This window comes from Sus scrofa, chromosome 2, assembly GCF_054392235.1.
Source record: "Sus scrofa isolate SSC_HxYL_T2T_F1_AM1 chromosome 2, Sscrofa_HxYL_maternal_Yorkshire_Landrace_v2.0, whole genome shotgun sequence".
Lineage (NCBI taxonomy): Eukaryota > Metazoa > Chordata > Mammalia > Artiodactyla > Suidae > Sus > Sus scrofa.
Window position 1 is genome coordinate 56,979,186 of NC_139384.1, and position 26,044 is coordinate 57,005,229.

A 26,044-nucleotide genomic window follows, 5' to 3' on the forward strand; every position below is an offset into this window, starting at 1 on the left:
GAAAGCAACACTATCCGTTTTCGCCCCCGGAACTCTGCTCTCCATAGGGCGAAGCTGAGCTGGGCAGCCCCTGGATCCCTGGGCCCTGCTGCTTTGCTGGTGGTTTCAGGCACCCGAATCACACTCCACAGGGGTTCTCATTCCTGGGGAAGCAGGATTCGGAGCGCGAAGACCTTCTGCGCCTAGGCCGCAGCCATGCCCCCTGAGCCAGCTCTGCCCCTCAGTGCCGAGGCCCCGTCGCAATGGCAAATCAAAACGAGCTTCTGGGAGCTGCATTCTGCAAAGGGAAACACTCCTCGGGCAGCAAAGCACAGCCCCAACTCGCCTCCGCTCAGGAAAGCAACGCTATCCGTTTTCGCCCCCGGCACTCCGCTCTCCATAGGGCGAAGCTGAGCTGGGCTGCCCCTGGATCCCTGGGCCCTGCTGCTTTGCTGGGGGTTTCCGGCACCCGAATCACACTGCCCACGGGTTCTCCTTCGTGGAGATGCAGGATTGGGCGCGCGAAGGCCTTCTGTGCCCAGACCACAGCCATGCACCCTGAGCCAGCTCGGGCGCTCAGCGCCGAGGCCCCGTCGCAGCGACGGCCCAAAACGAGCTTCTGGGAGCTGCATTCTGCAAAGGGAAACACTCCTCGGGCAGCAAAGCACAGCCCCAACTCGCCTCCGCTCAGGAAAGCAACGCTATCCGTTTTCGCCCCCGGCACTCCGCTCTCCATAGGGCGAAGCTGAGCTGGGCTGCCCCTGGATCCCTGGGCCCTGCTGCTTTGCTGGGGGTTTCTGGCACCCAAATCACACTCCACAGGGGTTCTCATTCGTGGGGAAGCAGGATTCGGAGCGCGAAGACCTTCTGCGCCTAGGCCGCAGCCGTGCCACCTGAGCCAGCTCTGCCGCTCAGTGCCGAGGCCCCGTCGCAATGGCAAATCAAAACGAGCTTCTGGGAGCTGCATTCTGCAAAGGGAAACTCTCCTTGGGCAGCACACCACAGCCTCAACTTGCCTCGGCGCAGGAAATCAACACAAGCTGTTTTCGCCCCCGGCCCTCCGCTCTCCATAGGGCGAAGCTGAGCTGGGCTGCCCCTGGCTCCCTGGGCCCTGCTGCTTTGCTGGGGGTCTCCAGTGCCCGAAACCCACTCCCCACTGGTTCTCCTTCTTTGGGAAGTAGGATTGGGCGCGTGAAGGCCTTCTGCGCCCAGGCCCCATCCATGCCCCCTGAGCCAGTTCAGCCGCTCACCGCCGAGGCCCCTTCGCAGCGACAGCCCATGACGAGCTTCTGGGAGCTGCATTCTGCAAAGGGAAACTCTCCTCGGGCAGCAAACCACACCCCCAACTCGCCTTGGCTCAGGAAAGCAGTGCAAGCCGTTTTCCCCCCCAGGCCCTGCGCTCTCCATAGGGCGATGCGGGGCTGGGCTGCACCTGGATCCCTGGGCCCAGCTGCTTTGCTGGGGGTTTCCGGCACCCGAATCACACTGCCCATGGGTACTCCTTGGTGGGGAAACAGGATTGGGCGCGCGAAGGCCTTCTGCGCCCAGGTCCCTGCCATGCCCCCTGATCCAGCTCGGCCGCTCAGCGCCGAGGCCCCGTCGCAGCGATGGCACATAACGAGCTTCTGGGAACTGCATTCTGCAAAGGGAAACTCTCCTTGGGCAACAAACCACAGCCTCACTGTGCCTCGCTGCAGGAAATCAACACAAGCTGTTTTCGCCCCGGCCTTCGGCTCTCCATTGGGCAAAGCGGGGCTGGGCTGCCCCTGGATCCCTGGGCCCTGCTGCTTTCCTGGGGGTCTCCGGAGCCCGAAACGCACTCCCCACGGGTTCTCCTTCGCGGGGAATGCAGGATTGGGCGCGCGAAAGCCTCCTGCGCCCAGGCCCCAGCAATGCCCCCTGAGCCAGCTCGGCCACTCAGCTCCGAGGCCCCGTCGCACCGATTGCCCAAAATGAGCTTCTGAGAGCTGCATTCTGCAAAGCGAAACTCTGCTGGGGCAGCAAACCACAGCCCCAACGTGCCTCCGCTCAGGAAAGCAATGCTATCCGTTTTCGCGCCCGGCCCTCCCCTCTCCATAGGGCGAAGCTGAGCTGGGCTGCCCCTGGATCCCTGGGCCCTGCTGCTTTGCTGGGGGTTTCTGGCACCCAAATCACACTCCACAGGGGTTCTCATTCGTGGGGAAGCAGGATTCGGAGCGCGAAGACCTTCTGCGCCTAGGCCGCAGCCGTGCCACCTGAGCCAGCTCTGCTGCTCAGTGCCGAGGCCCCGTCGCAATGGCAAATCAAAACGAGCTTCTGGGAGCTGCATTCTGCAAAGGGAAACTCTCCTTGGGCAGCACACCACAGCCTCAACTTGCCTCGGCGCAGGAAATCAACACAAGCTGTTTTCGCCCCCGGCCCTCCGCTCTCCATAGGGCGAAGCTGAGCTGGGCTGCCCCTGGCTCCCTGGGCCCTGCTGCTTTGCTGGGGGTCTCCAGTGCCCGAAACCCACTCCCCACTGGTTCTCCTTCTTTGGGAAGTAGGATTGGGCGCGTGAAGGCCTTCTGCGCCCAGGCCCCATCCATGCCCCCTGAGCCAGTTCAGCCGCTCACCGCCGAGGCCCCTTCGCAGCGACAGCCCATGACGAGCTTCTGGGAGCTGCATTCTGCAAAGGGAAACTCTCCTCGGGCAGCAAACCACACCCCCAACTCGCCTTGGCTCAGGAAAGCAGTGCAAGCCGTTTTCCCCCCCAGGCCCTGCGCTCTCCATAGGGCGATGCGGGGCTGGGCTGCACCTGGATCCCTGGGCCCAGCTGCTTTGCTGGGGGTTTCCGGCACCCGAATCACACTGCCCATGGGTACTCCTTGGTGGGGAAACAGGATTGGGCGCGCGAAGGCCTTCTGCGCCCAGGTCCCTGCCATGCCCCCTGATCCAGCTCGGCCGCTCAGCGCCGAGCCCCCGTCGCAGCCACGGCACATAACGAGCTCCCGGGAACTGCATTCTGCAAAGGGAAACACTCCTCGGGTAGCAAAGCACAGCCCCAACTCGCCTCCGCTCAGGAAAGCAACGCTATCCGTTTTCGCCCCCGGCACTCCGCTCTCCATAGGGCGAAGCTGAGCTGGGCAGCCCCTGGATCCCTGGGCCCTGCTGCTTTGCTGGTGGTTTCAGGCACCCGAATCACACTCCACAGGGGTTCTCATTCCTGGGGAAGCAGGATTCGGAGCGCGAAGACCTTCTGCGCCTAGGCCGCAGCCATGCCCCCTGAGCCAGCTCTGCCCCTCAGTGCCGAGGCCCCGTCGCAATGGCAAATCAAAACGAGCTTCTGGGAGCTGCATTCTGCAAAGGGAAACACTCCTCGGGCAGCAAAGCACAGCCCCAACTCGCCTCCGCTCAGGAAAGCAACGCTATCCGTTTTCGCCCCCGGCACTCCGCTCTCCATAGGGCGAAGCTGAGCTGGGCTGCCCCTGGATCCCTGGGCCCTGCTGCTTTGCTGGGGGTTTCTGGCACCCAAATCACACTCCACAGGGGTTCTCATTCGTGGGGAAGCAGGATTCGGAGCGCGAAGACCTTCTGCGCCTAGGCCGCAGCCGTGCCACCTGAGCCAGCTCTGCCGCTCAGTGCCGAGGCCCCGTCGCAATGGCAAATCAAAACGAGCTTCTGGGAGCTGCATTCTGCAAAGGGAAACTCTCCTTGGGCAGCACACCACAGCCTCAACTTGCCTCGGCGCAGGAAATCAACACAAGCTGTTTTCGCCCCCGGCCCTCCGCTCTCCATAGGGCGAAGCTGAGCTGGGCTGCCCCTGGCTCCCTGGGCCCTGCTGCTTTGCTGGGGGTCTCCAGTGCCCGAAACCCACTCCCCACTGGTTCTCCTTCTTTGGGAAGTAGGATTGGGCGCGTGAAGGCCTTCTGCGCCCAGGCCCCATCCATGCCCCCTGAGCCAGTTCAGCCGCTCACCGCCGAGGCCCCTTCGCAGCGACAGCCCATGACGAGCTTCTGGGAGCTGCATTCTGCAAAGGGAAACTCTCCTCGGGCAGCAAACCACACCCCCAACTCGCCTTGGCTCAGGAAAGCAGTGCAAGCCGTTTTCCCCCCCAGGCCCTGCGCTCTCCATAGGGCGATGCGGGGCTGGGCTGCACCTGGATCCCTGGGCCCAGCTGCTTTGCTGGGGGTTTCCGGCACCCGAATCACACTGCCCATGGGTACTCCTTGGTGTGGAAACAGGATTGGGCGCGCGAAGGCCTTCTGCGCCCAGGTCCCTGCCATGCACCCTGATCCAGCTCGGCCGCTCAGCGCCGAGCCCCCGTCGCAGCCACGGCACATAACGAGCTCCCGGGAACTGCATTCTGCAAAGGGAAACACTCCTCGGGCAGCAAAGCACAGCCCCAACTCGCCTCCGCTCAGGAAAGCAACGCTATCCGTTTTCGCCCCCGGCACTCCGCTCTCCATAGGGCGAAGCTGAGCTGGGCAGCCCCTGGATCCCTGGGCCCTGCTGCTTTGCTGGTGGTTTCAGGCACCCGAATCACACTCCACAGGGGTTCTCATTCCTGGGGAAGCAGGATTCGGAGCGCGAAGACCTTCTGCGCCTAGGCCGCAGCCATGCCCCCTGAGCCAGCTCTGCCCCTCAGTGCCGAGGCCCCGTCGCAATGGCAAATCAAAACGAGCTTCTGGGAGCTGCATTCTGCAAAGGGAAACTCTCCTTGGGCAGCACACCACAGCCTCAACTTGCCTCGGCGCAGGAAATCAACACAAGCTGTTTTCGCCCCCGGCCCTCCTCTCTCCATAGGGCGAAGCTGAGCTGGGCTGCCCCTGGCTCCCTGGGCCCTGCTGCTTTGCTGGGGGTCTCCAGTGCCCGAAACCCACTCCCCACTGGTTCTCCTTCTTTGGGAAGTAGGATTGGGCGCGTGAAGGCCTTCTGCGCCCAGGCCCCATCCATGCCCCCTGAGCCAGTTCAGCCGCTCACCGCCGAGGCCCCTTCGCAGCGACAGCCCATGACGAGCTTCTGGGAGCTGCATTCTGCAAAGGGAAACTCTCCTCGGGCAGCAAACCACACCCCCAACTCGCCTTGGCTCAGGAAAGCAGTGCAAGCCGTTTTCCCCCCCAGGCCCTGCGCTCTCCATAGGGCGATGCGGGGCTGGGCTGCACCTGGATCCCTGGGCCCAGCTGCTTTGCTGGGGGTTTCCGGCACCCGAATCACACTGCCCATGGGTACTCCTTGGTGGGGAAACAGGATTGGGCGCGCGAAGGCCTTCTGCGCCCAGGTCCCTGCCATGCCCCCTGATCCAGCTCGGCCGCTCAGAGCCAAGGCCCCGTCGCAGCGATGGCACATAACGAGCTTCTGGGAACTGCATTCTGCAAAGGGAAACTCTCCTTGGGCAACAAACCACAGCCTCACCGTGCCTCGCTGCAGGAAATCAACACAAGCTGTTTTCGCCCCGGCCTTCGGCTCTCCATTGGGCAAAGCGGGGCTGGGCTGCCCCTGGATCCCTGGGCCCTGCTGCTTTCCTGGGGGTCTCCGGAGCCCGAAACGCACTCCCCACGGGTTCTCCTTCGCGGGGAATGCAGGATTGGGCGCGCGAAAGCCTCCTGCGCCCAGGCCCCAGCCATGCCCCCTGAGCCAGCTCGGCCACTCAGCTCCGAGGCCCCGTCGCACCGATTGCCCAAAATGAGCTTCTGAGAGCTGCATTCTGCAAAGCGAAACTCTGCTGGGGCAGCAAACCACAGCCCCAACGTGCCTCCGCTCAGGAAAGCAATGCTATCTGTTTTCGCGCCCGGCCCTCCCCTCTCCATAGGGCGCAGCTGAGCTGGGCTGCCCCTGGATCCCTGGGCCCTGCTGCTTTGCTGGGGCTTTCCGGCACCCGAATCACACTGCCCACGGGTTCTCCTTCGTGGGGAAGCAGGATTGGGCGCGCGAAGGCCTTCTGCGCCCAGACCACAGCCATGCACCCTGAGCCAGCTCGGCCGCTCAGCGCCGAGGCCCCGTCGCAGCGACGGCCCAAATCGAGCTTCGGGGAGCTGCATTCTGCAAAGGGAAACACTCCTCGGGCAGCAAAGCACAGCCCCAACTCGCCTCCGCTCAGGAAAGCAATGCTATCCATTTTCGCCCCCGGCACTCCGCTCTCCATAGGGCGAAGCTGAGCTGGGCTGCCCCTGGATCCCTGGGCCCTGCTGCTTTGCTGGGGGTTTCTGGCACCCAAATCACACTCCACAGGGGTTCTCATTCGTGGGGAAGCAGGATTCGGAGCGCGAAGACCTTCTGCGCCTAGGCCGCAGCCATGCCCCCTGAGCCAGCTCTGCCCCTCAGTGCCGAGGCCCCGTCGCAATGGCAAATCAAAACGACCTTCTGGGAGCTGCATTCTGCAAAGGGAAACTCTCCTTGGGCAGCCCACCACAGCCTCAACTTGCCTCGGCACAGGAAATCAACACAAGCTGTTTTCGCCCCGGGCCCTCCGCTCTCCATAGGGTGAAGCTGAGCTGGGATGCCCCTGGCTCCCTGGGCCCTGCTGGTTTGCTGGGGGTCTCCAGCGCCCGAAACCCACTCCCCACTGGTTCTCCTTCTTTGGGATGTAGGATTGGGTGCGCGAAGGTCTTCTGCGCCCAGGCCCCATCCATGCCCCCTGAGCCAGCTTGGCCGCTCAGCGCCGAGGCCCCTTCGCAGCGACGGCGCATGACGAGCTTCTGGGATCTTCATTCTGCAAAGGGAAACTCTCCTCCCGCAGCAATCCACAGCCTCACCGTGCCTTGGCGCAGGAAATCAACACAAGCTGTTTGCGCCCCCGGCCCTCCTCTCTCCATAGGGCAAAGCGGGGCTGGGCCACCCCTGGCTCCCTGGGCCCTGCTGCTTTGCTGGGGGTCTCCGGCGCCCAAATCCCACTCCCCACGGGTTCTCCTTCGTGGGGAATGCAGGATTGGGTGCGCGAAAGGTCTGCGCCCAGGCCCCAGCCATGCCCCCTGAGCCAGCTCGGCCGCTCAGTGCTGAGGACCCGTGGCAGCTACGGCCCAAAACGAGCTTCTGGGAGCTGCATTCTGCAAAGGGAAACTCTCCTCGGGCAGCAAACCACACCCCCAACGCGCCTTGGCTCAGGAAAGCAGTGCAAGCCGTTTTCCCCCCAGGCCCTGCGCTCTCCATAGGGCGATGTGGGGCTGGGCTGCCCATAGATACCTGGGCCCAGCTGCTTTGCTGGGGGTTTCCGGCACCCGAATCACACTGCCCATGGGTACTCCTTCGTGGGGAAACAGGATTGGGCGCGCGAAGGCCTTCTGCGCCCAGGTCCCTGCCATGCCCCCTGATCCAGCTCGGCCGCTCAGCGCCGAGCCCCCGTCGCAGCCACGGCACATAACGAGCTCCAGGGAACTGCATTCTGCAAAGGGAAACACTCCTAGGGCAGCGAAGCACAGCCCCAACTCGCCTCCGCTCAGGAAAGCAATGCTATCCGTTTTCACCCCGGCACTCCGCTCTCCATAGGGCGAAGCTGAGCTGGGCAGCCCCTGGATCCCTGGGCCCTGCTGCTTTGCTGGTGGTTTCAGGCACCCGAATCACACTCCACAGGGGTTCTCATTCCTGGGGAAGCAGGATTCGGAGCGCGAAGACCTTCTGCGCCTAGGCCGCAGCCATGCCCCCTGAGCCAGCTCTGCCCCTCAGCGCCGAGGCCCCGTCGCAGCGATTGCCCAAAATTAGCTTCTGAGAGCTGCATTCTGCAAAGCGAAACTCTGCTGGGGCAGCAAACCACAGCCCCAACGTGCCTCCGCTCAGGAAAGCAATGCTATCCGTTTTCGCGCCCGGCCCTCCCCTCTCCATAGGGCGAAGCTGAGCTGGGCTGCCCCTGGATCCCTGGGCCCTGCTGCTTTGCTGGGGCTTTCCGGCACCCGAATCACACTGCCCACGGGTTCTCCTTCGTGGGGAAGCAGGATTGGGCGCGCGAAGGCCTTCTGCGCCCAGACCACAGCCATGCACCCTGAGCCAGCTCGGCCGCTCAGCGCCGAGGCCCCGTCGCAGCGACGGCCCAAATCGAGCTTCGGGGAGCTGCATTCTGCAAAGGGAAACACTCCTCGGGCAGCAAAGCACAGCCCCAACTCGCCTCCGCTCAGGAAAGCAACGCTATCCGTTTTCGCCCCCGGCACTCCGCTCTCCATAGGGCGAAGCTGAGCTGGGCTGCCCCTGGATCCCTGGGCCCTGCTGCTTTGCTGGGGGTTTCTGGCACCCAAATCACACTCCACAGGGGTTCTCATTCGTGGGGAAGCAGGATTCGGAGCGCGAAGACCTTCTGCGCCTAGGCCGCAGCCGTGCCACCTGAGCCAGCTCTGCCGCTCAGTGCCGAGGCCCCGTCGCAATGGCAAATCAAAACGAGCTTCTGGGAGCTGCATTCTGCAAAGGGAAACTCTCCTTGGGCAGCCCACCACAGCCTCAACTTGCCTCGGCGCAGGAAATCAACACAAGCTGTTTTCGCCCCCGGCCCTCCGCTCTCCATAGGGCGAAGCTGAGCTGGGCTGCCCCTGGCTCCCTGGGCCCTGCTGCTTTGCTGGGGGTCTCCAGTGCCCGAAACCCACTCCCCACTGGTTCTCCTTCTTTGGGAAGTAGGATTGGATGCGTGAAGGCCTTCTGCGCCCAGGCCCCATCAATGCCCCCTGAGCCAGTTCAGCCGCTCACCGCCGAGGCCCCTTCGCAGCGACAGCCCATGACGAGCTTCTGGGAGCTGCATTCTGCAAAGGGAAACTCTCCTTGGGCAACAAACCACAGCCTCACCGTGCCTCGCTGCAGGAAATCAACACAAGCTGTTTTCGCCCCCGGCCCTCCGCTCTCCATAGGGCGAAGCTGAGCTGGGCTGCCCCTGGCTCCCTGGGCCCTGCTGCTTTGCTGGGGGTCTCCAGTGCCCGAAACCCACTCCCCACTGGTTCTCCTTCTTTGGGAAGTAGGATTGGATGCGTGAAGGCCTTCTGCGCCCAGGCCCCATCCATGCCCCCTGAGCCAGTTCAGCCGCTCACCGCCGAGGCCCCTTCGCAGCGACAGCCCATGACGAGCTTCTGGGAGCTGCATTCTGCAAAGGGAAACTCTCCTCGGGCAGCAAACCACACCCCCAACTCGCCTTGGCTCAGGAAAGCAGTGCAAGCCGTTTTCCCCCCCAGGCCCTGCGCTCTTCATAGGGCGATGCGGGGCTGGACTGCCCCTGGATCCCTGGGCCCAGCTGCTTTGCTGGGGGTTTCCGGCACCCGAATCACACTGCCCATGGGTACTCCTTGGTGGGGAAACAGGATTGGGCGCGCGAAGGCCTTCTGCGCCCAGGTCCCTGCCATGCCCCCTGATCCAGCTCGGCCGCTCAGCGCCGAGGCCCCGTCGCAGCGATGGCACATAACGAGCTTCTGGGAACTGCATTCTGCAAAGGGAAACTCTCCTTGGGCAACAAACCACAGCCTCACCGTGCCTCGCTGCAGGAAATCAACACAAGCTGTTTTCGCCCCGGCCTTCGGCTCTCCATTGGGCAAAGCGGGGCTGGGCTGCCCCTGGATCCCTGGGCCCTGCTGCTTTCCTGGGGGTCTCCGGAGCCCGAAACGCACTCCCCACGGGTTCTCCTTCGCGGGGAATGCAGGATTGGGCGCGCGAAAGCCTCCTGCGCCCAGGCCCCAGCCATGCCCCCTGAGCCAGCTCGGCCACTCAGCTCCGAGGCCCCGTCGCACCGATTGCCCAAAATGAGCTTCTGAGAGCTGCATTCTGCAAAGCGAAACTCTGCTGGGGCAGCAAACCACAGCCCCAACGTGCCTCCGCTCAGGAAAGCAATGCTATCCGTTTTCGCGCCCGGCCCTCCCCTCTCCATAGGGCGAAGCTGAGCTGGGCTGCCCCTGGATCCCTGGGCCCTGCTGCTTTGCTGGGGCTTTCCGGCACCCGAATCACACTGCCCACGGGTTCTCCTTCGTGGGGAAGCAGGATTGGGCGCGCGAAGGCCTTCTGCGCCCAGACCACAGCCATGCACCCTGAGCCAGCTCGGCCGCTCAGCGCCGAGGCCCCGTCGCAGCGACGGCCCAAATCGAGCTTCGGGGAGCTGCATTCTGCAAAGGGAAACACTCCTCGGGCAGCAAAGCACAGCCCCAACTCGCCTCCGCTCAGGAAAGCAATGCTATCCATTTTTGCCCCCGGCACTCCGCTCTCCATAGGGCGAAGCTGAGCTGGGCTGCCCCTGGATCCCTGGGCCCTGCTGCTTTGCTGGGGGTTTCTGGCACCCAAATCACACTCCACAGGGGTTCTCATTCGTGGGGAAGCAGGATTCGGAGCGCGAAGACCTTCTGCGCCTAGGCCGCAGCCATGCCCCCTGAGCCAGCTCTGCCCCTCAGTGCCGAGGCCCCGTCGCAATGGCAAATCAAAACGACCTTCTGGGAGCTGCATTCTGCAAAGGGAAACTCTCCTTGGGCAGCCCACCACAGCCTCAACTTGCCTCGGCGCAGGAAATCAACACAAGCTGTTTTCGCCCCGGGCCCTCCGCTCTCCATAGGGTGAAGCTGAGCTGGGATGCCCCTGGCTCCCTGGGCCCTGCTGCTTTGCTGGGGGTCTCCAGCGCCCGAAACCCACTCCCCACTGGTTCTCCTTCTTTGGGATGTAGGATTGGGTGCGCGAAGGTCTTCTGCGCCCAGGCCCCATCCATGCCCCCTGAGCCAGCTTGGCCGCTCAGCGCCGAGGCCCCTTCGCAGCGACGGCGCATGACGAGCTTCTGGGATCTTCATTCTGCAAAGGGAAACTCTCCTCGGGCAGCAATCCACAGCCTCACCGTGCCTTGGCGCAGGAAATCAACACAAGCTGTTTGCGCCCCCGGCCCTCCTCTCTCCATAGGGCAAAGCGGGGCTGGGCCACCCCTGGCTCCCTGGGCCCTGCTGCTTTGCTGGGGGTCTCCGGCGCCCAAATCCCACTCCCCATGGGTTCTCCTTCGTGGGGAATGCAGGATTGGGTGCGCGAAAGGCTTCTGCGCCCAGGCCCCAGCCATTCCCCCTGAGCCAGCTCGGCCGCTCAGTGCTGAGGACCCGTGGCAGCTACGGCCCAAAACGAGCTTCTGGGAGCTGCATTCTGCAAAGGGAAACTCTCCTCGGGCAGCAAACCACACCCCCAACGCGCCTTGGCTCAGGAAAGCAGTGCAAGCCGTTTTCCCCCCAGGCCCTGCGCTCTCCATAGGGCGATGTGGGGCTGGGCTGCCCATAGATACCTGGGCCCAGCTGCTTTGCTGGGGGTTTCCGGCACCCGAATCACACTGCCCATGGGTACTCCTTCGTGGGGAAACAGGATTGGGCGCGCGAAGGCCTTCTGCGCCCAGGTCCCTGCCATGCCCCCTGATCCAGCTCGGCCGCTCAGCGCCGAGCCCCCGTCGCAGCCACGGCACATAACGAGCTCCCGGGAACTGCATTCTGCAAAGGGAAACACTCCTCGGGCAGCGAAGCACAGCCCCAACTCGCCTCCGCTCAGGAAAGCAATGCTATCCGTTTTCACCCCGGCACTCCGCTCTCCATAGGGCGAAGCTGAGCTGGGCAGCCCCTGGATCCCTGGGCCCTGCTGCTTTGCTGGTGGTTTCAGGCACCCGAATCACACTCCACAGGGGTTCTCATTCCTGGGGAAGCAGGATTCGGAGCGCAAAGACCTTCTGCGCCTAGGCCGCAGCCATGCCCCCTGAGCCAGCTCTGCCCCTCAGTGCCGAGGCCCCGTCGCAATGGCAAATCAAAACGAGCTTCTGGGAGCTGCATTCTGCAAAGGGAAACACTCCTAGGGCAGCAAAGCACAGCCCCAAGTCGCCTCCGCTCAGGAAAGCAACGCTATCCGTTTTTGCCCCCGGCACTCCTCTCTCCATAGGGCGAAGCTGAGCTGGGCTGCCCCTGGATCCCTGGGCCCTGCTGCTTTGCTGGGGCTTTCCGGCACCCGAATCACACTGCCCACGGGTTCTCCTTCGTGGGGAAACAGGATTGGGCGCGCGAAGGCCTTCTGCGCCCAGGTCCCTGCCATGCCCCCTGATCCAGCTCGGCCGCTCAGCGCCGAGGCCCCGTCGCAGCGATGGCACATAACGAGCTTCTGGGAACTGCATTCTGCAAAGGGAAACTCTCCTTGGGCAACAAACCACAGCCTCACCGTGCCTCGCTGCAGGAAATCAACACAAGCTGTTTTCGCCCCGGCCTTCGGCTCTCCATTGGGCAAAGCGGGGCTGGGCTGCCCCTGGATCCCTGGGCCCTGCTGCTTTCCTGGGGGTCTCCGGAGCCCGAAACGCACTCCCCACGGGTTCTCCTTCGCGGGGAATGCAGGATTGGGCGCGCGAAAGCCTCCTGCGCCCAGGCCCCAGCCATGCCCCCTGAGCCAGCTCGGCCACTCAGCTCCGAGGCCCCGTCGCACCGATTGCCCAAAATGAGCTTCTGAGAGCTGCATTCTGCAAAGCGAAACTCTGCTGGGGCAGCAAACCACAGCCCCAACGTGCCTCCGCTCAGGAAAGCAATGCTATCCGTTTTCGCGCCCGGCCCTCCCCTCTCCATAGGGCGAAGCTGAGCTGGGCTGCCCCTGGATCCCTGGGCCCTGCTGCTTTGCTGGGGCTTTCCGGCACCCGAATCACACTGCCCACGGGTTCTCCTTCGTGGGGAAGCAGGATTGGGCGCGCGAAGGCCTTCTGCGCCCAGACCACAGCCATGCACCCTGAGCCAGCTCGGCCGCTCAGCGCCGAGGCCCCGTCGCAGCGAAGGCCCAAATCGAGCTTCGGGGAGCTGCATTCTGCAAAGGGAAACACTCCTCGGGCAGCAAAGCACAGCCCCAACTCGCCTCCGCTCAGGAAAGCAACGCTATCCGTTTTCGCCCCCGGCACTCCGCTCTCCATAGGGCGAAGCTGAGCTGGGCTGCCCCTGGATCCCTGGGCCCTGCTGCTTTGCTGGGGGTTTCTGGCACCCAAATCACACTCCACAGGGGTTCGCATTCGTGGGGAAGCAGGATTCGGAGCGCGAAGACCTTCTGCGCCTAGGCCGCAGCCGTGCCACCTGAGCCAGCTCTGCCGCTCAGTGCCGAGGCCCCGTCGCAATGGCAAATCAAAACGAGCTTCTGGGAGCTGCATTCTGCAAAGGGAAACTCTCCTTGGGCAGCCCACCACAGCCTCAACTTGCCTCGGCGCAGGAAATCAACACAAGCTGTTTTCGCCCCCGGCCCTCCGCTCTCCATAGGGCGAAGCTGAGCTGGGCTGCCCCTGGCTCCCTGGGCCCTGCTGCTTTGCTGGGGGTCTCCAGTGCCCGAAACCCACTCCCCACTGGTTCTCCTTCTTTGGGAAGTAGGATTGGGTGCGTGAAGGCCTTCTGCGCCCAGGCCCCATCCATGCCCCCTGAGCCAGTTCAGCCGCTCACCGCCGAGGCCCCTTCGCAGCGACAGCCCATGACGAGCTTCTGGGAGCTGCATTCTGCAAAGGGAAACTCTCCTCGGGCAGCAAACCACACCCCCAACTCGCCTTGGCTCAGGAAAGCAGTGCAAGCCGTTTTCCCCCCCAGGCCCTGCGCTCTTCATAGGGCGATGCGGGGCTGGACTGCCCCTGGATCCCTGGGCCCAGCTGCTTTGCTGGGGGTTTCCGGCACCCGAATCACACTGCCCATGGGTACTCCTTCGTGGGGAAACAGGATTGGGCGCGCGAAGGCCTTCTGCGCCCAGGTCCCTGCCATGCCCCCTGATCCAGCTCGGCCGCTCAGCGCCGAGGCCCCGTCGCAGCGATGGCACATAACGAGCTTCTGGGAACTGCATTCTGCAAAGGGAAACTCTCCTTGGGCAACAAACCACAGCCTCACCGTGCCTCGCTGCAGGAAATCAACACAAGCTGTTTTCGCCCCGGCCTTCGGCTCTCCATTGGGCAAAGCGGGGCTGGGCTGCCCCTGGATCCCTGGGCCCTGCTGCTTTCCTGGGGGTCTCCTGAGCCCGAAACGCACTCCCCACGGGTTCTCCTTCGCGGGGAATGCAGGATTGGGCGCGCGAAAGCCTCCTGCGCCCAGGCCCCAGCCATGCCCCCTGAGCCAGCTCGGCCACTCAGCTCCGAGGCCCCGTCGCACCAATTGCCCAAAATGAGCTTCTGAGAGCTGCATTCTGCAAAGCGAAACTCTGCTGGGGCAGCAAACCACAGCCCCAACGTGCCTCCGCTCAGGAAAGCAATGCTATCCGTTTTCGCGCCCGGCCCTCCCCTCTCCATAGGGCGAAGCTGAGCTGGGCTGCCCCTGGATCCCTGGGCCCTGCTGCTTTGCTGGGGCTTTCCGGCACCCGAATCACACTGCCCACGGGTTCTCCTTCGTGGGGAAGCAGGATTGGGCGCGCGAAGGCCTTCTGCGCCCAGACCACAGCCATGCACCCTGAGCCAGCTCGGCCGCTCAGCGCCGAGGCCCCGTCGCAGCGACGGCCCAAATCGAGCTTCGGGGAGCTGCATTCTGCAAAGGGAAACTCTCCTCGGGCAGCAAACCACACCCCCAACGCGCCTTGGCTCAGGAAAGCAGTGCAAGCCGTTTTCCCCCCAGGCCCTGCGCTCTCCATAGGGCGATGTGGGGCTGGGCTGCCCATAGATACCTGGGCCCAGCTGCTTTGCTGGGGGTTTCCGGCACCCGAATCACACTGCCCATGGGTACTCCTTCGTGGGGAAACAGGATTGGGCGCGCGAAGGCCTTCTGCGCCCAGGTCCCTGCCATGCCCCCTGATCCAGCTCGGCCGCTCAGCGCCGAGCCCCCGTCGCAGCCACGGCACATAACGAGCTCCCGGGAACTGCATTCTGCAAAGGGAAACACTCCTCGGGCAGCGAAGCACAGCCCCAACTCGCCTCCGCTCAGGAAAGCAATGCTATCCGTTTTCACCCCGGCACTCCGCTCTCCATAGGGCGAAGCTGAGCTGGGCAGCCCCTGGATCCCTGGGCCCTGCTGCTTTGCTGGTGGTTTCAGGCACCCGAATCACACTCCACAGGGGTTCTCATTCCTGGGGAAGCAGGATTCGGAGCGCAAAGACCTTCTGCGCCTAGGCCGCAGCCATGCCCCCTGAGCCAGCTCTGCCCCTCAGTGCCGAGGCCCCGTCGCAATGGCAAATCAAAACGAGCTTCTGGGAGCTGCATTCTGCAAAGGGAAACACTCCTAGGGCAGCAAAGCACAGCCCCAAGTCGCCTCCGCTCAGGAAAGCAACGCTATCCGTTTTTGCCCCCGGCACTCCTCTCTCCATAGGGCGAAGCTGAGCTGGGCTGCCCCTGGATCCCTGGGCCCTGCTGCTTTGCTGGGGCTTTCCGGCACCCGAATCACACTGCCCACGGGTTCTCCTTCGTGGGGAAACAGGATTGGGCGCGCGAAGGCCTTCTGCGCCCAGGTCCCTGCCATGCCCCCTGATCCAGCTCGGCCGCTCAGCGCCGAGGCCCCGTCGCAGCGATGGCACATAACGAGCTTCTGGGAACTGCATTCTGCAAAGGGAAACTCTCCTTGGGCAACAAACCACAGCCTCACCGTGCCTCGCTGCAGGAAATCAACACAAGCTGTTTTCGCCCCGGCCTTCGGCTCTCCATTGGGCAAAGCGGGGCTGGGCTGCCCCTGGATCCCTGGGCCCTGCTGCTTTCCTGGGGGTCTCCGGAGCCCGAAACGCACTCCCCACGGGTTCTCCTTCGCGGGGAATGCAGGATTGGGCGCGCGAAAGCCTCCTGCGCCCAGGCCCCAGCCATGCCCCCTGAGCCAGCTCGGCCACTCAGCTCCGAGGCCCCGTCGCACCGATTGCCCAAAATGAGCTTCTGAGAGCTGCATTCTGCAAAGCGAAACTCTGCTGGGGCAGCAAACCACAGCCCCAACGTGCCTCCGCTCAGGAAAGCAATGCTATCCGTTTTCGCGCCCGGCCCTCCCCTCTCCATAGGGCGAAGCTGAGCTGGGCTGCCCCTGGATCCCTGGGCCCTGCTGCTTTGCTGGGGCTTTCCGGCACCCGAATCACACTGCCCACGGGTTCTCCTTCGTGGGGAAGCAGGATTGGGCGCGCGAAGGCCTTCTGCGCCCAGACCACTGCCATGCACCCTGAGCCAGCTCGGCCGCTCAGCGCCGAGGCCCCGTCGCAGCGAAGGCCCAAATCGAGCTTCGGGGAGCTGCATTCTGCAAAGGGAAACACTCCTCGGGCAGCAAAGCACAGCCCCAACTCGCCTCCGCTCAGGAAAGCAACGCTATCCGTTTTCGCCCCCGGCACTCCGCTCTCCATAGGGCGAAGCTGAGCTGGGCTGCCCCTGGATCCCTGGGCCCTGCTGCTTTGCTGGGGGTTTCTGGCACCCAAATCACACTCCACAGGGGTTCGCATTCGTGGGGAAGCAGGATTCGGAGCGCGAAGACCTTCTGCGCCTAGGCCGCAGCCGTGCCACCTGAGCCAGCTCTGCCGCTCAGTGCCGAGGCCCCGTCGCAATGGCAAATCAAAACGAGCTTCTGGGAGCTGCATTCTGCAAAGGGAAACTCTCCTTGGGCAGCCCACCACAGCCTCAACTTGCCTCGGCGCAGGAAATCAACACAAGCTGTTTTCGCCCCCGGCCCTCCGCTCTCCATAGGGCGAAGCTGAGCTGGGCTGCCCCTGGCTCCCTGGGCCCTGCTGCTTTGCTGGGGGTCTCCAGTGCCCGAAACCCACTCCCCACTGGTTCTCCTTCTTTGGGAAGTAGGATTGGGTGCGTGAAGGCCTTCTGCGCCCAGGCCCCATCCATGCCCCCTGAGCCAGTTCAGCCGCTCACCGCCGAGGCCCCTTCGCAGCGACAGCCCATGACGAGCTTCTGGGAGCTGCATTCTGCAAAGGGAAACTCTCCTCGGGCAGCAAACCACACCCCCAACTCGCCTTGGCTCAGGAAAGCAGTGCAAGCCGTTTTCCCCCCCAGGCCCTGCGCTCTTCATAGGGCGATGCGGGGCTGGACTGCCCCTGGATCCCTGGGCCCAGCTGCTTTGCTGGGGGTTTCCGGCACCCGAATCACACTGCCCATGGGTACTCCTTCGTGGGGAAACAGGATTGGGCGCGCGAAGGCCTTCTGCGCCCAGGTCCCTGCCATGCCCCCTGATCCAGCTCGGCCGCTCAGCGCCGAGGCCCCGTCGCAGCGATGGCACATAACGAGCTTCTGGGAACTGCATTCTGCAAAGGGAAACTCTCCTTGGGCAACAAACCACAGCCTCACCGTGCCTCGCTGCAGGAAATCAACACAAGCTGTTTTCGCCCCGGCCTTCGGCTCTCCATTGGGCAAAGCGGGGCTGGGCTGCCCCTGGATCCCTGGGCCCTGCTGCTTTCCTGGGGGTCTCCTGAGCCCGAAACGCACTCCCCACGGGTTCTCCTTCGCGGGGAATGCAGGATTGGGCGCGCGAAAGCCTCCTGCGCCCAGGCCCCAGCCATGCCCCCTGAGCCAGCTCGGCCACTCAGCTCCGAGGCCCCGTCGCACCAATTGCCCAAAATGAGCTTCTGAGAGCTGCATTCTGCAAAGCGAAACTCTGCTGGGGCAGCAAACCACAGCCCCAACGTGCCTCCGCTCAGGAAAGCAATGCTATCCGTTTTCGCGCCCGGCCCTCCCCTCTCCATAGGGCGAAGCTGAGCTGGGCTGCCCCTGGATCCCTGGGCCCTGCTGCTTTGCTGGGGCTTTCCGGCACCCGAATCACACTGCCCACGGGTTCTCCTTCGTGGGGAAGCAGGATTGGGCGCGCGAAGGCCTTCTGCGCCCAGACCACAGCCATGCACCCTGAGCCAGCTCGGCCGCTCAGCGCCGAGGCCCCGTCGCAGCGACGGCCCAAATCGAGCTTCGGGGAGCTGCATTCTGCAAAGGGAAACTCTCCTCGGGCAGCAAACCACACCCCCAACGCGCCTTGGCTCAGGAAAGCAGTGCAAGCCGTTTTCCCCCCAGGCCTTGCGCTCTCCATAGGGCGATGTGGGGCTGGGCTGCCCATAGATACCTGGGCCCAGCTGCTTTGCTGGGGGTTTCCGGCACCCGAATCACACTGCCCATGGGTACTCCTTCGTGGGGAAACAGGATTGGGCGCGCGAAGGCCTTCTGCGCCCAGGTCCCTGCCATGCCCCCTGATCCAGCTCGGCCGCTCAGCGCCGAGCCCCCGTCGCAGCCACGGCACATAACGAGCTCCCGGGAACTGCATTCTGCAAAGGGAAACACTCCTCGGGCAGCGAAGCACAGCCCCAACTCGCCTCCGCTCAGGAAAGCAATGCTATCCGTTTTCACCCCGGCACTCCGCTCTCCATAGGGCGAAGCTGAGCTGGGCAGCCCCTGGATCCCTGGGCCCTGCTGCTTTGCTGGTGGTTTCAGGCACCCGAATCACACTCCACAGGGGTTCTCATTCCTGGGGAAGCAGGATTCGGAGCGCAAAGACCTTCTGCGCCTAGGCCGCAGCCATGCCCCCTGAGCCAGCTCTGCCCCTCAGTGCCGAGGCCCCGTCGCAATGGCAAATCAAAACGAGCTTCTGGGAGCTGCATTCTGCAAAGGGAAACACTCCTAGGGCAGCAAAGCACAGCCCCAAGTCGCCTCCGCTCAGGAAAGCAACGCTATCCGTTTTTGCCCCCGGCACTCCTCTCTCCATAGGGCGAAGCTGAGCTGGGCTGCCCCTGGATCCCTGGGCCCTGCTGCTTTGCTGGGGCTTTCCGGCACCCGAATCACACTGCCCACGGGTTCTCCTTCGTGGGGAAACAGGATTGGGCGCGCGAAGGCCTTCTGCGCCCAGGTCCCTGCCATGCCCCCTGATCCAGCTCGGCCGCTCAGCGCCGAGGCCCCGTCGCAGCGATGGCACATAACGAGCTTCTGGGAACTGCATTCTGCAAAGGGAAACTCTCCTTGGGCAACAAACCACAGCCTCACCGTGCCTCGCTGCAGGAAATCAACACAAGCTGTTTTCGCCCCGGCCTTCGGCTCTCCATTGGGCAAAGCGGGGCTGGGCTGCCCCTGGATCCCTGGGCCCTGCTGCTTTCCTGGGGGTCTCCGGAGCCCGAAACGCACTCCCCACGGGTTCTCCTTCGCGGGGAATGCAGGATTGGGCGCGCGAAAGCCTCCTGCGCCCAGGCCCCAGCCATGCCCCCTGAGCCAGCTCGGCCACTCAGCTCCGAGGCCCCGTCGCACCGATTGCCCAAAATGAGCTTCTGAGAGCTGCATTCTGCAAAGCGAAACTCTGCTGGGGCAGCAAACCACAGCCCCAACGTGCCTCCGCTCAGGAAAGCAATGCTATCCGTTTTCGCGCCCGGCCCTCCCCTCTCCATAGGGCGAAGCTGAGCTGGGCTGCCCCTGGATCCCTGGGCCCTGCTGCTTTGCTGGGGGTTTCCGGCACCCGAATCACACTGCCCACGGGTTCTCCTTCGTGGGGAAGCAGGATTGGGCGCGCGAAGGCCTTCTGCGCCCAGACCACAGCCATGCACCCTGAGCCAGCTCGGCCGCTCAGCGCCGAGGCCCCGTCGCAGCGAAGGCCCAAATCGAGCTTCGGGGAGCTGCATTCTGCAAAGGGAAACACTCCTCGGGCAGCAAAGCACAGCCCCAACTCGCCTCCGCTCAGGAAAGCAACGCTATCCGTTTTCGCCCCCGGCACTCCGCTCTCCATAGGGCGAAGCTGAGCTGGGCTGCCCCTGGATCCCTGGGCCCTGCTGCTTTGCTGGGGGTTTCTGGCACCCAAATCACACTCCACAGGGGTTCGCATTCGTGGGGAAGCAGGATTCGGAGCGCGAAGACCTTCTGCGCCTAGGCCGCAGCCGTGCCACCTGAGCCAGCTCTGCCGCTCAGTGCCGAGGCCCCGTCGCAATGGCAAATCAAAACGAGCTTCTGGGAGCTGCATTCTGCAAAGGGAAACTCTCCTTGGGCAGCCCACCACAGCCTCAACTTGCCTCGGCGCAGGAAATCAACACAAGCTGTTTTCGCCCCCGGCCCTCCGCTCTCCATAGGGCGAAGCTGAGCTGGGCTGCCCCTGGCTCCCTGGGCCCTGCTGCTTTGCTGGGGGTCTCCAGTGCCCGAAACCCACTCCCCACTGGTTCTCCTTCTTTGGGAAGTAGGATTGGGTGCGTGAAGGCCTTCTGCGCCCAGGCCCCATCCATGCCCCCTGAGCCAGTTCAGCCGCTCACCGCCGAGGCCCCTTCGCAGCGACAGCCCATGACGAGCTTCTGGGAGCTGCATTCTGCAAAGGGAAACTCTCCTCGGGCAGCAAACCACACCCCCAACTCGCCTTGGCTCAGGAAAGCAGTGCAAGCCGTTTTCCCCCCCAGGCCCTGCGCTCTTCATAGGGCGATGCGGGGCTGGACTGCCCCTGGATCCCTGGGCCCAGCTGCTTTGCTGGGGGTTTCCGGCACCCGAATCACACTGCCCATGGGTACTCCTTCGTGGGGAAACAGGATTGGGCGCGCGAAGGCCTTCTGCGCCCAGGTCCCTGCCATGCCCCCTGATCCAGCTCGGCCGCTCAGCGCCGAGGCCCCGTCGCAGCGATGGCACATAACGAGCTTCTGGGAACTGCATTCTGCAAAGGGAAACTCTCCTTGGGCAACAAACCACAGCCTCACCGTGCCTCGCTGCAGGAAATCAACACAAGCTGTTTTCGCCCCGGCCTTCGGCTCTCCATTGGGCAAAGCGGGGCTGGGCTGCCCCTGGATCCCTGGGCCCTGCTGCTTTCCTGGGGGTCTCCTGAGCCCGAAACGCACTCCCCACGGGTTCTCCTTCGCGGGGAATGCAGGATTGGGCGCGCGAAAGCCTCCTGCGCCCAGGCCCCAGCCATGCCCCCTGAGCCAGCTCGGCCACTCAGCTCCGAGGCCCCGTCGCACCAATTGCCCAAAATGAGCTTCTGAGAGCTGCATTCTGCAAAGCGAAACTCTGCTGGGGCAGCAAACCACAGCCCCAACGTGCCTCCGCTCAGGAAAGCAATGCTATCCGTTTTCGCGCCCGGCCCTCCCCTCTCCATAGGGCGAAGCTGAGCTGGGCTGCCCCTGGATCCCTGGGCCCTGCTGCTTTGCTGGGGCTTTCCGGCACCCGAATCACACTGCCCACGGGTTCTCCTTCGTGGGGAAGCAGGATTGGGCGCGCGAAGGCCTTCTGCGCCCAGACCACAGCCATGCACCCTGAGCCAGCTCGGCCGCTCAGCGCCGAGGCCCCGTCGCAGCGACGGCCCAAATCGAGCTTCGGGGAGCTGCATTCTGCAAAGGGAAACACTCCTCGGGCAGCAAAGCACAGCCCCAACTCGCCTCCGCTCAGGAAAGCAACGCTATCCGTTTTCGCCCCCGGCACTCCGCTCTCCATAGGGCGAAGCTGAGCTGGGCTGCCCCTGGATCCCTGGGCCCTGCTGCTTTGCTGGGGGTTTCTGGCACCCAAATCACACTCCACAGGGGTTCTCATTCGTGGGGAAGCAGGATTCGGAGCGCGAAGACCTTCTGCGCCTAGGCCGCAGCCGTGCCACCTGAGCCAGCTCTGCCGCTCAGTGCCGAGGCCCCGTCGCAATGGCAAATCAAAACGAGCTTCTGGGAGCTGCATTCTGCAAAGGGAAACTCTCCTTGGGCAGCCCACCACAGCCTCAACTTGCCTCGGCGCAGGAAATCAACACAAGCTGTTTTCGCCCCCGGCCCTCCGCTCTCCATAGGGCGAAGCTGAGCTGGGCTGCCCCTGGCTCCCTGGGCCCTGCTGCTTTGCTGGGGGTCTCCAGTGCCCGAAACCCACTCCCCACTGGTTCTCCTTCTTTGGGAAGTAGGATTGGGTGCGTGAAGGCCTTCTGCGCCCAGGCCCCATCCATGCCCCCTGAGCCAGTTCAGCCGCTCACCGCCGAGGCCCCTTCGCAGCGACAGCCCATGACGAGCTTCTGGGAGCTGCATTCTGCAAAGGGAAACTCTCCTCGGGCAGCAAACCACACCCCCAACTCGCCTTGGCTCAGGAAAGCAGTGCAAGCCGTTTTCCCCCCCAGGCCCTGCGCTCTTCATAGGGCGATGCGGGGCTGGACTGCCCCTGGATCCCTGGGCCCAGCTGCTTTGCTGGGGGTTTCTGGCACCCGAATCACACTGCCCATGGGTACTCCTTGGTGGGGAAACAGGATTGGGCGCGCGAAGGCCTTCTGCGCCCAGGTCCCTGCCATGCCCCCTGATCCAGCTCCGCCGCTCAGCGCCGAGGCCCCGTCGCAGCGATGGCACATAACGAGCTTCTGGGAACTGCATTCTGCAAAGGGAAACTCTCCTTGGGCAACAAACCACAGCCTCACCGTGCCTCGCTGCAGGAAATCAACACAAGCTGTTTTCGCCCCGGCCTTCGGCTCTCCATTGGGCAAAGCGGGGCTGGGCTGCCCCTGGATCCCTGGGCCCTGCTGCTTTCCTGGGGGTCTCCGGAGCCCGAAACGCACTCCCCACGGGTTCTCCTTCGCGGGGAATGCAGGATTGGGCGCGCGAAAGCCTCCTGCGCCCAGGCCCCAGCCATGCCCCCTGAGCCAGCTCGGCCACTCAGCTCCGAGGCCCCGTCGCACCGATTGCCCAAAATGAGCTTCTGAGAGCTGCATTCTGCAAAGCGAAACTCTGCTGGGGCAGCAAACCACAGCCCCAACGTGCCTCCGCTCAGGAAAGCAATGCTATCCGTTTTCGCGCCCGGCCCTCCCCTCTCCATAGGGCGAAGCTGAGCTGGGCTGCCCCTGGATCCCTGGGCCCTGCTGCTTTGCTGGGGCTTTCCGGCACCCGAATCACACTGCCCACGGGTTCTCCTTCGTGGGGAAGCAGGATTGGGCGCGCGAAGGCCTTCTGCGCCCAGACCACAGCCATGCACCCTGAGCCAGCTCGGCCGCTCAGCGCCGAGGCCCCGTCGCAGCGACGGCCCAAATCGAGCTTCGGGGAGCTGCATTCTGCAAAGGGAAACACTCCTCGGGCAGCAAAGCACAGCCCCAACGTGCCTCCGCTCAGGAAAGCAACGCTATCCATTTTCGCCCCCGGCACTCCGCTCTCCATAGGGCGAAGCTGAGCTGGGCTGCCCCTGGATCCCTGGGCCCTGCTGCTTTGCTGGGGGTTTCTGGCACCCAAATCACACTCCACAGGGGTTCTCATTCGTGGGGAAGCAGGATTCGGAGCGCGAAGACCTTCTGCGCCTAGGCCGCAGCCATGCCCCCTGAGCCAGCTCTGCCCCTCAGTGCCGAGGCCCCGTCGCAATGGCAAATCAAAACGACCTTCTGGGAGCTGCATTCTGCAAAGGGAAACTCTCCTTGGGCAGCCCACCACAGCCTCAACTTGCCTCGGCGCAGGAAATCAACACAAGCTGTTTTCGCCCCGGGCCCTCCGCTCTCCATAGGGTGAAGCTGAGCTGGGATGCCCCTGGCTCCCTGGGCCCTGCTGCTTTGCTGGGGGTCTCCAGCGCCCGAAACCCACTCCCCACTGGTTCTCCTTCTTTGGGATGTAGGATTGGGTGCGCGAAGGTCTTCTGCGCCCAGGCCCCATCCATGCCCCCTGAGCCAGCTTGGCCGCTCAGCGCCGAGGCCCCTTCGCAGCGACGGCGCATGACGAGCTTCTGGGATCTTCATTCTGCAAAGGGAAACTCTCCTCGGGCAGCAATCCACAGCCTCACCGTGCCTTGGCGCAGGAAATCAACACAAGCTGTTTGCGCCCCCGGCCCTCCTCTCTCCATAGGGCAAAGCGGGGCTGGGCCACCCCTGGCTCCCTGGGCCCTGCTGCTTTGCTGGGGGTCTCCGGCGCCCAAATCCCACTCCCCACGGGTTCTCCTTCGTGGGGAATGCAGGATTGGGTGCGCGAAAGGCTTCTGCGCCCAGGCCCCAGCCATGCCCCCTGAGCCAGCTCGGCCGCTCAGTGCTGAGGACCCGTGGCAGCTACGGCCCAAAACGAGCTTCTGGGAGCTGCATTCTGCAAAGGGAAACTCTCCTCGGGCAGCAAACCACACCCCCAACGCGCCTTGGCTCAGGAAAGCAGTGCAAGCCGTTTTCCCCCCAGGCCCTGCGCTCTCCATAGGGCGATGTGGGGCTGGGCTGCCCATAGATACCTGGGCCCAGCTGCTTTGCTGGGGGTTTCCGGCACCCGAATCACACTGCCCATGGGTACTCCTTCGTGGGGAAACAGGATTGGGCGCGCGAAGGCCTTCTGCGCCCAGGTCCCTGCCATGCCCCCTGATCCAGCTCGGCCGCTCAGCGCCGAGCCCCCGTCGCAGCCACGGCACATAACGAGCTCCCGGGAACTGCATTCTGCAAAGGGAAACACTCCTCGGGCAGCGAAGCACAGCCCCAACTCGCCTCCGCTCAGGAAAGCAATGCTATCCGTTTTCACCCCGGCACTCCGCTCTCCATAGGGCGAAGCTGAGCTGGGCAGCCCCTGGATCCCTGGGCCCTGCTGCTTTGCTGGTGGTTTCAGGCACCCGAATCACACTCCACAGGGGTTCTCATTCCTGGGGAAGCAGGATTCGGAGCGCGAAGACCTTCTGCGCCTAGGCCGCAGCCATGCCCCCTGAGCCAGCTCTGCCCCTCAGTGCCGAGGCCCCGTCGCAATGGCAAATCAAAACGAGCTTCTGGGAGCTGCATTCTGCAAAGGGAAACACTCCTAGGGCAGCAAAGCACAGCCCCAAGTCGCCTCCGCTCAGGAAAGCAACGCTATCCGTTTTTGCCCCCGGCACTCCTCTCTCCATAGGGCGAAGCTGAGCTGGGCTGCCCCTGGATCCCTGGGCCCTGCTGCTTTGCTGGGGCTTTCCGGCACCCGAATCACACTGCCCACGGGTTCTCCTTCGTGGGGAAACAGGATTGGGCGCGCGAAGGCCTTCTGCGCCCAGGTCCCTGCCATGCCCCCTGATCCAGCTCGGCCGCTCAGCGCCGAGGCCCCGTCGCAGCGATGGCACATAACGAGCTTCTGGGAACTGCATTCTGCAAAGGGAAACTCTCCTTGGGCAACAAACCACAGCCTCACCGTGCCTCGCTGCAGGAAATCAACACAAGCTGTTTTCGCCCCGGCCTTCGGCTCTCCATTGGGCAAAGCGGGGCTGGGCTGCCCCTGGATCCCTGGGCCCTGCTGCTTTCCTGGGGGTCTCCGGAGCCCGAAACGCACTCCCCACGGGTTCTCCTTCGCGGGGAATGCAGGATTGGGCGCGCGAAAGCCTCCTGCGCCCAGGCCCCAGCCATGCCCCCTGAGCCAGCTCGGCCACTCAGCTCCGAGGCCCCGTCGCACCGATTGCCCAAAATGAGCTTCTGAGAGCTGCATTCTGCAAAGCGAAACTCTGCTGGGGCAGCAAACCACAGCCCCAACGTGCCTCCGCTCAGGAAAGCAATGCTATCCGTTTTCGCGCCCGGCCCTCCCCTCTCCATAGGGCGAAGCTGAGCTGGGCTGCCCCTGGATCCCTGGGCCCTGCTGCTTTGCTGGGGGTTTCCGGCACCCGAATCACACTGCCCACGGGTTCTCCTTCGTGGGGAAGCAGGATTGGGCGCGCGAAGGCCTTCTGCGCCCAGACCACAGCCATGCCCCCTGATCCAGCTCGGCCGCTCAGCGCCGAGGCCCCGTCGCAGCGAAGGCCCAAAACGAGCTTCTGGGAGCTGCATTCTGCAAAGGGAAACACTCCTCAGGCAGCAAAGCACAGCCCCAACTCGCCTCCGCTCAGGAAAGCAACGCTATCCGTTTTCGCCCACGGCACTCCGCTCTCCATAGGGCGAAGCTGAGCTGGGCTGCCCCTGGCTCCCTGGGCCCTGCTGCTTTGCTGGGGGTCTCCAGTGCCCGAAACCCACTCCCCACTGGTTCTCCTTCTTTGGGAAGTAGGATTGGGTGCGTGAAGGCCTTCTGCGCCCAGGCCCCATCCATGCCCCCTGAGCCAGTTCAGCCGCTCACCGCCGAGGCCCCTTCGCAGCGACAGCCCATGACGAGCTTCTGGGAGCTGCATTCTGCAAAGGGAAACTCTCCTCGGGCAGCAAACCACACCCCCAACTCGCCTTGGCTCAGGAAAGCAGTGCAAGCCGTTTTCCCCCCCAGGCCCTGCGCTCTTCATAGGGCGATGCGGGGCTGGACTGCCCCTGGATCCCTGGGCCCAGCTGCTTTGCTGGGGGTTTCTGGCACCCGAATCACACTGCCCATGGGTACTCCTTGGTGGGGAAACAGGATTGGGCGCGCGAAGGCCTTCTGCGCCCAGGTCCCTGCCATGCCCCCTGATCCAGCTCCGCCGCTCAGCGCCGAGGCCCCGTCGCAG